General features: G+C 38.0%; 1 protein-coding gene across 6 annotated transcripts in view; it reads right to left on the reverse strand.

Annotated features, from left to right (window-relative positions):
* Pcdh15 (protocadherin related 15) overlaps positions 1 to 15,906 on the reverse strand; it is a 1,398,279-nt gene that overhangs the window by 844,366 nt on the left and 538,007 nt on the right. For all 6 annotated transcript variants that reach the window (XM_037199986.1, XM_037199987.1, XM_037199980.1 and 3 more), the window contains exon 3: positions 3,333 to 3,381. The gene's annotated coding sequence lies outside the window, so the exon portion shown is untranslated. The remainder of the gene's footprint in view (positions 1 to 3,332; positions 3,382 to 15,906) is intronic.

Raw genomic sequence — 15,906 nt, forward strand, 5'->3', positions numbered from 1 at the left:
TAAAATAAAATACTGAATTAAATGGTATTTTAGATTGACCTGAAGTTTTGAAAAACCAAAACATTCTGAAATTTACATAACTTCCCTTGGACTATTCATATTGCAGTATTTAATAAAAACAGCCATCTAGCAAACTTATTTTATGTGTTAGAACCAAGATAAGGAATGGACAACTAGAAACCAAGTTCCAGAAAGAAAATAAAAATCACACCTAAATGAGGTCAGATTATATTATATAGTGAGACATTATTTACAAAATTCATAGATATGAAAACAGCCAGTTCAGGCAGCTTTTGTGTATGGCTAATGTCCTTTGGGCTTGCTGGTAAGAAGTAAGAAATTTTAAGCATTCTAAAAAGTTCTGAAAGTCTCTCTTACTAGCACTGATTAAAAGAACAGAATACCAAATGCAACCAACAAATTTCTTTTGCATTTTCTGCCTACCGAGAATACTAGGCATTTTCTTGTCTCAATCATTCTCAAACTATCTTGCAATGGCCTATCTATACATATTCATCATGCTGACAGCAGCATCACAAATAAATATGCAGATAAGAAAACAGAATTGCATGCCTTTATCTTTTAAATATGGGGCATACATAAAAATAGATACAGGAGGGCAGATTATTAGAACGAACAATAAAAATAGGCAGAGTGCATTCTATCCTGTCCTGATAAGGTAGAGCAAAGGCAGGTACTGAGCACTCTGCTTGTGTGTGTTCACAGCTCCTCAGTCTTCTCCTGAAAGTCAGCAACCAGGGCTAAGCATTTAAAAAACATAGGTTTATTCACTTTGTGGGTTTTCATGACACATCTGTGGATTGCCAATACCCCACTGCCACCATTCAGGCAGTGGGAAGAGGCAGGCATTTGAGTATACAGCTGGAACATTATAAAAGATGGACCGTGAGCCTTGGGCTGACTGTCAAGTGATCTTATTTTGAGACGCTGGCAATGACCTAAAAGGCTGGGGACAAGTTCAACATCTGAGTAATTTCACCACAGGCATTTTTATAAATGATGATCAAGAATGAATACATAGAGAAGAGAGCTTTGCCTCTAGGCATTACTTGCCATGGTCAGGAATTATTGGTTAACTTCTGTTATGTTTTGTTTTCTTTTTTTCGTGTGTGTGTGTGTGTGTGTGTGTGTGTGTGTGTGTTAATTGAAAAACATTTTTGTTCTCTCTTGTCATTCATTAACTCAAGGATAAAAGAATATTTAGTCTCTATTATTTTGAAGGAACTATCACAAGAAATTAAACTAACTTAGTCAAGGGATTTTCAAAAAAATTATACCTATTTACTTTGTAAAAACATGTAACATTGGTAATGAATAAACCCCCAAGATATATAACAGCACAGAACATTATTTTTAAAGAAATAAAACAACTAGCATGATACAAAGGAGTTATTTTTTCACTTAACTTTGAAGTTAGCTTTTCTATACTCATTTAGGAATATAATCATAAAGCATTCATGTATAATTTCATACCCCCTCCTCCAAATCCACAGGCAAACACAGACAGATGAGAACCCAAAACTTGAAAAGCTTCCAGACTCTTCTGCACAGATGTCTACTTCTTTGAAAGTTCTGATGAGAACTAACTCACAAAAGCATGGCTGAAATACTAAGCCTTGATTTATTTAGAGTCATAAACAACCAGCTTCCTTTGCAAGAGGGAAGCTGACTTGTGTGGATCTGATTTTCCTTAATAATGAAACCCATCACTTCAGCAAGAGCTATCCAAAACCTTCCTCTCCTTCAATGCTCCGGAACACCGGGGCATGAATGGTGGCATTTCGTACCTGCTCTTTCCCTCCTTTCCTTTTTACAGTCACTCAAGCAGAAAACTGAGAGAACTTGGCTGAATGAGATTCTCCACACATGGAAGAAGGCACAGATAAGTGGGTGCATGTAGCAAAATGTTTTGTCTTAAAGCTTTTCTATCTATGATATATAAAAATATTCAACATATGTATCACCTGGGTGGCCGTGGCACATGCCTTTAATCCCAGCACTCGGGAGGCAGAGCCAGGCGATCTCTGTGAATTTGAGGCCACCCTGGGCTACAGAGTGAGATCCAGGACAGGCATCAAAACTACACAGAGAAACCTGTCTCAAAAAAACCAGAAAAAAAGAATATATTATTAACTTATAGTCAGGGAATAACCAAATTCATTTTCATAAAGGCCAATATTTTTCCAATTTAGTTGAAAGTTAAATACTGAGAATAAAAACCTTTAAAGATTCAAGAGACATATTTTTAAAGTCAGAACACACCACCATAATTTTGGACTTTTTTTTATACCATTGTGAAATTCATTATGTGGCTTATTTCTTTTTTCTTTAGATAAATGTAAATAGATGAATACTAGTAAACACACACATGGTAGAGAAATGATAGACATATGGTAGATGTATAGATAGTAGATGTTTTAAGATAAATAATATTGTTGGAGAGAGAGATTATATATACAGACAATGATGTGGTGGATTAATTGATAGATGATAGAGATGTGATAGAGAAATGATATACACAAGATAAATAAATGATACATAGAAGGGTAGAAAATAATACTTAAATAATAGGTGAATGGATAGACAGATGATAAATACATAGATGATTATTGATGACAGATAAATGATATTCTGATGATAGATGACATATAGGTTGATGATTAATTAACCACTAAATTACAATTGGTATGTGACATTTCACTAGAAAGTCATTGTTGTAAACATTTTAACTTTGCTTCACACAGTTTATTGCTGTGGGATGGTCTGTATGTCAAATTGCTCTGATTGGTCAATAAATAAAACACTGATTGGCCAGTGGCCAGGTAGGAAGTAGGTGGGACAAGGAGAGAGGAGAATTCTGGGAAGCAGAAGGCTGAGGCAGAGAAACACTGCCAGCCGCCACCATGACCAGCAGCATGTGAAGATGTCGGTAAGCCACCAGCCACGTGGCAAGGTATAGATTTATGGAAATGGATTAATTTAAGCTATAAGAACAGTTAGCAAGAAGCCTGCCACGGCCATACAGTTTGTATACAATATAAGTCTCTGTGTTTACTTGGTTGGGTCTGAGCGGCTGTGGGACTGGCGGGTGACAAAGATTTGTCCTGATTGTGGGCAAGGCAGGAAACCTCTAGCTACAGTTTATATCAAGAAGAACAATAGAAACAGACATGGTTCTTAACTCTTTTCAGTGTTATAATTGGATAACAACCAACAATATCTGACAACATACAAAACACAGATACAGCTTCACTTTAGAAACCAATGAAGTTTGAAATTTTCACCTAAATGTAAAATACAGCTGACCCTACCTTGTTCATAGAGCTTGAGGGTGCATTCAGAGCACGACAGTGCAAGTCCCTGTAAACAAAAGAAACCATTAAGTCAAAGGCATTTGCAAACTGGAAGATTATGAAAGAATAGGAAACTGATTGCTGACTCTTAAATATTTCTTTATAATTTCTGGGCCTGGTATGTTAGAGAGAGAGAGAGAGAGAGAGAGAGAGAGAGAGAGAGAGAGAGAGAGAGAGAGAGAGAGACAGAGAGAGAGAGAGAGAGACAGAGAGAGAGAGAGACAGAGAGGTAGTGAATGGTGTTGTATATGTTAAATGTCATATTCACTTAGTTTTGTTTTCAGTTGCTTTTAGGTCCAGATACTGGTTCCATTTGAAATTTGAAATTCTTCAAATTTAAAGGAAGCATGAAAATGATGGACAATGGTTAGATTTGTTGAACTAGAATTCTTTATTGGAATTGGACAATAGGTATACCCGAGTAATATATTAGCCACACCTGAGTAATAAAGCTACATGCAGGAAAAATGTCCATATCCATACATACACACATAGTATAGCTTGTTAATAATGCAAGGGTGATGTATGTCAGACTCTTATCTTTTGAGGAAGAGAAACATATTTTGAGTCAAATAACCAATTTGTTGATTATTTTATGTTAATTTCACATCTTTTCATTATTGCATTTAACATTTTTAGTTATATGTATGTGCACATGTGTCTGTAGATATGTGCATATATGTGCTGTTCCCTGCAGAGGACAGAGGCGTCAGATCCCCTGGACCCACAGTTACAAGCAGTTGTGAGATGCTTGAGATGGGTGCTGGGAACCTAACTCATACTCTCTTTAAGAGAAGCACATGCTCTTAACCACGGACCCATTTTCCCAACCTCCTATTTCAAATATTTAAAAACATAAAATGTGCTTCTTTGGTTTTGGGACAAAATAAACGAGTTAATATTGGTGAGAAGAGATGAAATTTCTATTACCAACCCAGCCCACTCTCTGTTTCTGACAGTTATTTCAAAAGCTCACTCCATCTCTCATTTACCATCAAAATACATATGGCCCTCCATCTATACACAACAATTTGTGTTACATGTTCATTCACATTAAATTCACATGTTCATTCATATTGAATTTGGACTTTTTAAGAAAATATAAAAATGAGATTAATCAGGTAGGTCCAGGTATTTGCTGATGTTAACATGAAAGCAAAGTTGCTTGTGCTGAAGTGAGAAGTGATGCATGCAGCCAGGTCATCATAGGGAGATGGATGTGTGGTGACTGAGCCCCTGTTTGAGGACAGAAGGGGGTTTCCTAAAAGTCAGCGTTCTGCTTAAGGACATGTAGAACGTTTAGGACAAGAAATGGACATGATTCTGTCATTGAAAGAATGATTGTCATTCAAGAAATTATTCCATGGGAAAAACTCAGCCTCCTGTAAATAATTTACTTGTGAACTCATAATACTTATTTGTGGAATGAGCTGAATCTAAAACGGAAGAGAGCTGCATCCTGACACATGGAGATGATGCTAAATTCTTATGCATAAATTATTTCCCATAAGATATTTAAATTTTTATACACTTATTGCTTTTTGTGTTTTATTGCTCATTACAGGAATACAAAGTGAATGCTCATTTGCGATACACTGGAGTTTTATTTCCTCCTTAGCTATCAACGGTGACAAGAATGGACTTCTAACTTCACACAGTCATCATGTGAGAGGTTGTACTTCTACTTCATGATTAAAAACATACTTTGGAGATAATTTTCTGTCACTGAGCCCAACTTGACCTTGAACTCATCTTGACTCTACTTTCTAAGTGTTGGGATTTCAGTTGCACACATAACAATCTCAAAATTTAAAATTCTCCAATAGCCTTCTATTTGTATTGTTGTAGATCTTTTTAGCCAAAAAATTGCCATATCTACTAGCTATATATTTCAATAAAATACACAAATTTTTTATCAATTCTTAAAATTTGCAAGGCGAGATTCTTTTGTTGAGTCCTTGAAATTTTCATACATTCTATGTTGACCATATTAACCACTCCACCATCTCTTCCTAGGTCCACCTCCCCATGCTCAGCCCACCCAACTTTGAGGTCTCATTTTTCTTTTCATAAATCCACTCTGTCCCATTATTGCTGCCCATAAACTCCTAGGTGTATACATTCATCACAGGATGTGACCTACCAGAGGCCAAGCTTTTAAAGAAAGCTAACTTTCCTTCTCCTGACAGGCTCCTCAGTGAGGGGTGGGAAACCATGACCTCCATCCTGGGATTTCATCTTGCTTGAGGTTGAGTAGGTCTTCTGCATACTGTCATAACCACTGTGGTTTTATTTCTACAACTGCCCTGTTGAGCCTAGAAAACACTGTTTCCTTGCAGTCATCCTCTCCCCCGGGTCTTACAAATGTTCCTCTCCCTCTTTTGCTATTTTCCCTGAGCCTAGGGAGACAAGTATGTGATAAAAATGTCTCTTTACAAGAGGGGGGAATATATATATATATATATATATATATATATATATATATATATATATATATATATATCCTTTGTAAGGGCATCTAGAAACATATTGGTAAATAGATTTTTAATAATTGTTCAGGTAGGGATACCACATAGAAAATACTAGTGTCAAGAAATAAACAATATATAATGAACACATATAAGTGATGTATACAATTAGGGAGTGATAGATGCCAACAAGAAAAAGGGCAAGGGCACTAAATAAATTTAGTGAGGTAAATTAAACTGACTGCACTCCCCAAAGTTCCAAATATCTTTACACTAAAAATATTCAATAGTTTGCACTCCATGGGTTTCTTCTATATTGCCTTTGACATTTAAACATTCCTACCACTTCTAAAAACACAAATGCATCAGGAGAATGGATCTTAATTCATTTTTTAACAAACATTCCCAGATGGCAATAGAGGGAATTATGGCATAAATTGACTGTCACTTTTATCATTTTATATGATGTGGAGTTTAATTCAATTAAACATTAAATCAAATTAACCTAAAGACACTGTATCTCCCAATATGGTAAAGACTAGTCAAATTCATTTCAACATCAGGAAAACTAAATCAACCTACCCAACTTTTATCATGTAATTAAAGCATTAAGAAAATCCTGGTCATCACATAACTCTGCAGTTGTTTGAGAGATGATGAAAAAAATGTACATGAATTTGGTATCCACTGCTAGATCAATACTGCCCTTGACTCTCTAAACCCAATGATGAATTGCATGTAAAGGTGAACACTGACACTGTGGTTTTTATCTACTAGTAATATTTTAGTACATAGCCTGAGAAATCAACACCCAACCTCTGTGAAATTCCTCTATTTCTCAACTGCTTCCTCCACAAAGAACCAAGATATTAGGTGAACACCTTCATTTCCAGATAAGGTAATGTGAGAGGACATGGAAATCAGCAGGAGAAAAGTGGAAATGCTGTGAGATCTAGACACAGGAAGAAAGTGTGTCTGTCTCTTCCTGACCCTGCTGGGATGAGGAGAAAAGTAAGTTACAGTAGACTTCTGAGCTTAGATGCTGACCTTCTCTCTTGGGAAGGTTTCTGCACATTCATAGGCTTTATAGACTAATTAGAAAAGTAGCCTCAAATCTAAGTAAGAGCCCTCCTTTGAAAAGCATTCCATGTTCTTTCTCAGTTTGAGAAGGATCCTATTGTTTGAATAGGACTTGGACTTTCGAGGTGTCAGAGTGCATTGTCTGTTTCTATCTGTGGGACACGAAGACACCCCACTAGAGCCACCTTGGCTCAATAGAGACAGATACTCATCACGTGTCCTGTAGAAGGATAAGCGAGGGGGTTATTCCCAAGACCTGTGAGTTCTGAGACCCTTCCCCTGTGACCAGGCCATGGCCCACTGTCACTTGCAGATTCATAATTTTGGCAGAATGAAGGCAGAACACTGATGCCAGTGTGACCAACAGGGAAATATTTACATCACTTACTATCAAGATCTTCTGGAATAAATTGCATAAAACATACTTAGAAAATAATTAACATTGGAATAGATTAGTTTTTCTCATTAGTCATGATTTCATAAAGACAGATCTGAAAATCTTCATGTAATTACTAATAACATTGACCAAATGTTCCTAGTGATAAAATCTAATTCAAATATTTTTCTGTCAATATGATAGTAAATATCCTCCATCCAGCTGTTAGAATCACAGTCACACAGTCAACTGACTGTTCAATATAAGGAAAACAAGGCACCAAAACCTTTTTCTGCCAACTCTAGCACAGCAATTTGTTATTCCTTCTTTCTTGGTACTGAGTGGCTAAACTTAATTAATTAACCTTAACTATTTCATATCTCGTCATGCAGTGCAAAGGAAATGAATGTACATGTGCTTTTCGTTATCATATCTCAAGTAACTAGGAAAGAATTATGTCAGACCAGATGGGCAGATGGGCTTGCTGACAGAGGCATCTAATGCCAGTCCAGGGTGTCCAGGGTGGTTTTTTTTGGGTCAGGGTTTCTATTGCTGTGATAAAGATCATGATCAAAAGCAACTTGGGGAGGCAAAGGTTAATTTCAGCTTATAATTCAGGTAACACTCCATCACCGAAGGAACTTAGGGCAGAAACTCAAATCAGCAACCCAGAAGCAGGAATCGAAGCAGAGCTATGGATGAAGGGAGTTTACTGGCTTTTTTGCATGGGTCAGTTCCTCCATTAGCACTCTTATACAACTCAGGACCACCTGTTGGTGGGAGGTATACTATCCTGAACTCCTATGGGCTGTCTGCTCCTGCCAGTCATTAATCAAGACAATACCCCACAGACTTGCCACAGGCCAATGGTGTTGAGGCATTTCCTCAATTAAACTTCCCTCTTCACAGGTTTGTCTACATTTGTGTGGAGTTGACAAAAACCAACCAACTGATAGCGAAAGTAGAGCACCCTACCTACCATGTTCATCCTCTGTTTTGGATGTATAAAGTCTCTGAATATCTGTGCCTTGTCTAATATGTCTAGATATTATCAATACAATAAGGAGAAATCATGGTCTTTGTCCACTTAGATATGTGTTTGTGATGTATTTTCTGCTGAGTGATGGAGATATGCTGGGCATGTGATTCCATTTGCTGAAGTTACAGCTTCTTTTGTTCATATTGGGGGAATTTTCATTGAAACACACACACACACACACACACACACACACACACACACACACACACACACACACCCCTCCTGGTCCAGCCAAGCAGCCAAGAAATGTTACTTTTATTTCTCATTGTTACCTACCTGGCCAGACATCTATGAGTATTTTCATTGCTCTTCTCTTATTCAAAATGAAAGAGAAGTAGAGTATATTTCATTAACAGCTTGGTGGGTGGTATGAGTGAGGACAGGGAGGGAGGGAGGGAGAGGGAGAGGGAGAGGGGGCGGGAGAGAGAGAGAGAGAGAGAGAGAGAGAGAGAGAGAGAGAGAGAGAGAGAGAGAGAACAAAAGTAAGCCGCATCATCACAGTGCAATGAACATGCAGTAAGTCTTGTAAGTCTTGTGTGCATAGTCATCCCATCACCAAGAAACAGAGCCATGGCTCCTGTGAGAGTGAAAGGCCAGTCATGATGAGTGTCAGAGCAGACATTGCCAAATCCCTACTCACTATTTATATTGTGAGTTGAAACTACTATGTGTGTGTTCTCTGATTTACAAATATGCCCCAAATACTCATCCATTTAGACTCCCTAAGCTCACGAGCTGGAACAGGAGCTTTGCTCTCCCTTACAGTGTTTTCCTATATGGGCTGGGTTTGTTAGTGTGACCGCAAAATAAAATAAAATATGAAAAATAGAAACAGGACAATAGGCAGGTGCTAGACAAAATCATTTCTACATAAACCTGAGGATCTGGACTCAGGGCCATTTTCAGCAGTTATTTAAACAATAGCATTAACATACCGGAAGACTGAGTGGTGTATCCCACACCAACAATAACACAGCAGTTGCCCAGCCAGGGTGCACAGGGGCAACACCAGGCTGATTATTCTTAGTGCATTCTATCCAGTGCAGCATCACTACTGTAGCATAAGTAACAGCTACCTTTTGGGAGAGTATGTTTAGCCTGGTTCTAATCATGACATTGTTCTATTTCTTTTAACAAGACATCAAGTTGTTCAGTATATTACTTCTATTGAATTCAATGTATGTCAAAGAAGTAATTTCACACCCTAACATTAAAAATAAAAGCAAAGTGGAACCACAGAGTATTGCCCCCTCGGGCTTTGTGTCTCTTCTTTTAATTGGAGATTTGAAAGATTACTACATGTTTGGCTTTGAATTGTATCCAATGTTATTATAGTTTAAAAATGTACTAGTTAAAAATATTAAACCTAAATCGTAGGGTTTTGAAAAAGTAAGAGAAGTAACTTCTGCCCATTTGTATAAGTCTGAACCATTAAAAAATACATCCATCAGAATTTCATATCCATCTACATCAAAACACAAAGGGGAGCGTAACTCATTATAACTTCAAGATTCATATGGCAAACTGAAATTGATTTCTACCAATTGTACATATTTGCCATGTCTCATTTAGCCTAGTCTAAGTTCAAAGGCACAATGATATGTGAAATATCTCAGACTGAAAAAAATCTACATAATAAGATTGAAAAATAATAATTTCATGGGTGCTTCTATGGAAAAGCGTGATGAGAGGAAGATGAAGAAACAAGCTAGGCATGGCGGTTCATGCAACCCCAGCATTTTGGGAGGCTGAGGCAGGAGGATCAATGCAACTTCCAAGCCTGGCTGGGCTAACGAGTGAGGTACTTTCTCAAGAACAAAATAAAATGAGAAAGATCTCTCATCTTCCCCTGATGCCACTCACTGCAGACTGTGACACTAGACCACTTGATGTGAGGATACACTGGAAGGGGACCCTAACCACAATGAACGCATGCAAACTATTTTCTTGGGCATGTCTCTGTACTTTATCATCACCGTTCAGCAAAACCCACTATCAGCCTTGACCATTTCCTACAGACCACTGCAGACACTGGAGGTCATGAGAAAGTTCCTGAGGAAGCCAGATGTGGCAGCACAGACCTGCAATCCCGCACTGGAGAGACTGGGGCAGGAGGCTCCCACATACGAGTTCCAGGATGGCCAGGCCTACAGACTGAAATATTTTCTCAAGATAAATAAACACTATAAAGGGAAGAGGATAAAGTGGAAGAAACTAAAGCCCTGTTTTGAAATTGGTTTTTTACAATAATCCCCATCTATTGCATTTTTATAGTAATCACAATCTATTACATTGTCTATCATTAGGCTGTAAAGCAGAAATTAGGCTAAATCCTTCACCATTTTAAGAGAAATCCAGTGTATTGGGTGATGAAAAAGGTCCAATGATTAAATAAACTGCAGGGAAACTTTAGCTGCCAAGTCCAGGTCTTGTCATTAATCATATTACATTGTCTCTGATTTGATTCTCTGTTACTATGGTAAGACACTGGCCAGTGTCAACTTAGCAGAAAAGATCCTTGTTTCATCTTGAAGTTATAGATGACTGGCAAGGGAAGTCAGGCAGAATTTCAAGGTAGGAACCTGGAAAGCAGAGACCTGGAGGTACACTGAGTTTACAAGTATATTCTACCATGCCCAATACTCACATGTATTTCATCTTTTCTCTTGATCAAATATTTAAAATAATATCCTCAAATGGATGCCATTTTAACTATTTGAATATTATTGTTATTTTTTATCATCATAAATGTATACAAGCATAATTGTATTTCTTTTTACTGAAATCTACAGTCTTAGCAGCAATGAATTCAGTTTTGAAATTACAGGTTTGGCTGATAGGGTTTCCAAACACACTATTAAATATATGAAACCCTACACTGATACATATTTCAGATTTCTTTTCATTTCTAATGCAGGGAGTTAATTAGTTGACCTCTTGACCAGTTTGTAGAGTGCTGCAATAGCTCAGATCGTGGTATGTTACTTACAAACTGTATGAAATGTCCAATCCTAGGACAGTACCAGGATGTGAGAAGACAGGCTTTTCAAAAAACTAGGTCATAAGAGCATCTTGCTCTAATCCTCAGAACACCAGACAGGCTTGACTTTTCAAAAGGAAAACAGGGCTCCTGCCTTCCCTATGGGAAAGAACAAGATGGAATCCCTAATTTGTGCAAAATTAGACTTCTAGCACTAGGCTGCACGCATGTCTTGGGTGCAAAATTTGCTCCCTTTTAACATTTCATTTGAAAGTAATAAGCACCGCTAATACAGCAGATTAACTGATTTACTTTCTAAATATACTCAGATTTACTTTCTAAATATATTCAGATTATGTTAAGTCGTTTAATCTCATTGAGCCCCACATCTGATAACACTGTAACGTACAAACTTTTGCACAGAAGGAAGACAGGCACAGGGGCCGGACCCTGTCACTCCAAGGTCAAAAGCAAGGTTCCTTCTAGTGCTAAGCCACCAAGGACTTAAACCTGTTATAAACAGGATAGAGAAATCAAAAGCTTAGTTGCTCTGGGATTTCTCAGGCAGCAAAGAGAATCCGGGGGCAGAGCAGTAATTAAATCATGCAAGGTTACTTGGATCACTGGGACTCTGCGCTGGGCACACAAGGGGGTGGGTGTCTGTTCCACCTGAATTTCCTTTTCAGATACAGCCCTGTCTGAAAGGGGACAGAAATTGATTAGATTCTTCTAGTATCCTTCCCACCTTAGTTAAAATTCAACAAATAACATACGCTTTTGTTCTAAATAAAGGCATTCTCTGAGCTCAGATTCAAGTGCATTAATGAACACAAGCTCGCATAGGCATATAATAAATAAAAGAAAATGGAGAATTTCAAATTTCTGCATTCGTTTGAGAATTAAGTGAGATGATGCATGCAGAACACATAGCATACTTTTCACAACTTAAATTATCAGAGATAATGCTCCTCCAGCATGTCCTTATCAGTTATTTTTTGGAAAATAGCTCAGAACTGGAAAGGGTACAAAATGTTTTTTTTTTTTTTTTTTTTTTTTTGGTTTTTTGAGACAGGGTTTCTCTGTGTAGCTTTGCGCCTTTTCCTGGAACTCACTTGGTAGCCCAGGCTGGCCTCGAACTCACAGAGATCCGCCTGCCTCTGCCTCCCAAGTGCTGGGATTAAAGGCGTGCGCCACCACTGCCCAGCATGTTTTTTTTTTTTTTTTTTTTGGCAACACAAAAGATTATTAAGAATACGACCATTTTGTAAAGGTGAGGGATGTTGATTTATAAAGATAATGTGTACCCTTTGGTATAGTATGGTTTATAGCAACCATTTAGTGGTCTTTGATTCGATGTGGAGTCTTACGTGACAAGAAAAGTTGAGAAATAGTCACACAATCCCTTGATCAGTTCTGTCCAGGAAGCAACAGACTCTAGCTTCTATTACCAACAAGCCCGTAGTAAGTAAAACTCTCTTCCTTTTATGAGGCTCTCGGGTCCTAAAGTGCAGGCGCTTGCCCTAATAAGTAGTCTTCTCAGAGCCCAGCGCACCTTCTGCAAATTGGAAGAAAGCAATGAAAGTGAATGGAGCTGCAATGTAATGGCCACACACCTAGTGGCTCTGTGAGGTGCCATGTAACCTTTCATTTTCTTCCATCAACAAGTGTACCAACACTCGCTGTTCCTTCTCATGGCAAAAGTCACCAGGAAAAGGACAGAGGTGATTCTTCTCCATGGGTAGGCATTGCAGGGCTTGCACGACACAATTGTAATTCCAATGCATGTTGTCTCTAAGAGAAAATTGGATGCTATTACCCGGCATGAAAACCTTGATAATAGAACTTGAGAATAACAAATGTATAATATATCATGTATATTATAGGCATGCTCCCAGCGGAGGAGTCTCTGGGTTTTACTAAGCCACACTTATATGCCTTTCTTATTTTCCTTTCAGTCTCCAGGATATATTGAGAAAAATACAAACAGCAGAGCAACCCTCTCGCCACATAATATGAATCTCCTCAGACACTTTGGCATTTTCAGTTTTGAAAATTATTACCCAGACAATGAGTTGTGCTGGGACAGACACTTCTGTTGCTGGCTTTATTATGCTTTTGCTTTCCCACCTTGGCTGTTGCCCCTTGGACCACTGCACACTCAACTCTGGTTATAGTTCTTGCTATTATCGTAAGGGTCCTGAGAATGTCATTTCTGTAGAGATTTCATTGTATGAGAGTGTGAGCCTCTCTCTCTCTCCATCCCACTCCCTCTCCATCTTCATTGCCTTTGATTCTGAGACAAGGTCTTGGTATGTAGCCCAGGCTGGACTCAAACTCACCACGTACCTGCCTCATTCTCCTGGAGGCTAGGGATATTAGCACACACCATCATAACAATCTGATTTGCCTGTAATAAACTCCTCTTGCCAAGTTTTCCCAGTAAAAACATGAGCTCATGTTCAGCCTCAGGAAACCAGAGCTCCAAATACTCTCTGGAGAATGTGATGGGAGTTCTATGACTGGAAAGAAGCTGACCTAAGGCTCATTGGGGTTTCAAAAGCTGCATGAATACCACCCACATCTGCTTCTGCAAAGTCTCCCCTTTCACAGGTGGGGACATTTATGTCTTTGGAAGTCACAGCTATGCCAATGAAGACTGGGACAAGATGAGTTATGAATGACGTTGGTTGTTCTTATTTTAAATCGTACATGTTCTCTGTTAAACAGCCTATCTCATTAGGAGAAATATTTATTTCTTACTCCCATTACTGAATATAATAAATTAGTTTCTCATCAACCTGAGTGCATGAAATACCACCTTTAAAATGTTACCCCTGATGCTCAGGAGTGACAGAAGTAGCTGCTCTCCTTCTGTGCATGGCATATTTATTGGTATCAAACTACATGACTGTCACTGTCATGGGTATTTACCTGATTCCCCCCATTTTACCAGACTCCCTTGCTAGTACATGTCATGCCATCTTATGCTGATTTTTAACTTCAGTTCTCAGTTCAAGGCAAAAACAAAACAAAACAACAACAACAACAAAAAACAAACAGGTTTTGATTAAAATTTTGTTAAACCCAGAAATGGATGAATAAACAAATCTTAAGCAAGTGGCAATGAATGAGGATCCCTGGCGTTTGTCTGTCAGTAATGCGATAAGGTCAGACATCCTCAACCTTTGCAGTCTAGCTCTGTTAGGACAGGCCAGTGAAGACCATTTCTCTTATGTCTGAGTAGGAATTGTTGGATCAAGACACATGGGTTATGCTAAAGGTAGCTCAGAGCTCAGTAAAAACACAATAGAGATGTGAAATTAAAACTCTTATAATACAATGCACCTGCACTTGTACCAATTCTTCCAGATTCCATTTTTGTATTCTAGTTTTTCTGGCAGATCCCTCAATTCAGATAGTACCACTGGGCATGTGATGTTGACAACAGGAACTTGTTTCTCAGGGACATTTCTGGAGTAAGAGAAATCTTCAAAAGATCACAACTAAATCTCTCCCAGATTTGGGTCAGTTAAGAGTAAATTTTGTTAGAAATGAAAAACCTTCTCTAAACCTCTACTGACTCAAAGGAATTTGACTGGTGGTTATAAATGAACATTGAGGGATGGCGTGTTATATGGATTGATAGGTAATATAGGATATTGACTAGTTTTCAGAGACAAAAACCTATCCATCGAAAGAAGGGTGGGTATAAAGTTTAAGATTCTCCATCGAACTGCCAGTTGTAGTTTGGGTTCAGTTTTGCAAGGAGAAAAAAATGAGACACAAATATCTGTGTGTTTCCCTGATTTCACCAGTACCAGGAATCTGGAGCCAAAGAGCTGTTCTGAGCACAGGAATTACAATAGTCAGAAGTGAAATGTGAAGGCTCTTCTCATCCCTACTCATTCACTCAATTGTGTCAACTAATGTTTGCCAATTGATGAGAGAAAGACATTGAAAAGATACTATGGGAATTAAAAAAGTGTGTATGTTGGAAATAAAATATGAGAAGTGCATGATTGTCTGACTTCAGACTTTCTTGAAACCCATGCTTCTCACTACTCACTGTAATACACCTAGTTTTCTCTGTTTGGCTCAAAGGATTTTCTTTTTTAAATATTGATGATTATAAAATAATGCAGCCCATTAAAGGAATGTGGAAAGCATTAAATGTGAGAATAAACAATAGAGGTCTAAACTAGCGAGAACTACTAGAGAAAAAGAATTCCGTGAGAAAGTGAGACATGGCAAGGTGGAGACTCCCCAGCCAGCACAGAGGAGATGACCTTGTGTTCAGTACTTAGAAATAATACGAGTTTCTTTGACTGCCAAAGACTGAGGGGGGGTATCTTCAAAGGAGAATAACTCCAAAAACATGGACTGTTTATGTTTTCATAAACTTTGTAATGAGTGTATAGAATAAATTTAGTTGTAAATGACAACAGTCCTAAAATGGTACTGACTTGGAAAAGAAATTGATTGATGGATATAAATAGGCTTCTGTGACACAGAGAGGTGTATGGGTTAATGTTAAATAAAAGAAAGTGTATATAAAGTCATACAATTTTTAATATGTTAAAATAGGATGT

This window comes from Peromyscus leucopus, chromosome 16_21 (assembly GCF_004664715.2).
Source record: "Peromyscus leucopus breed LL Stock chromosome 16_21, UCI_PerLeu_2.1, whole genome shotgun sequence".
Classification (NCBI taxonomy): Eukaryota; Metazoa; Chordata; class Mammalia; order Rodentia; family Cricetidae; genus Peromyscus; species Peromyscus leucopus.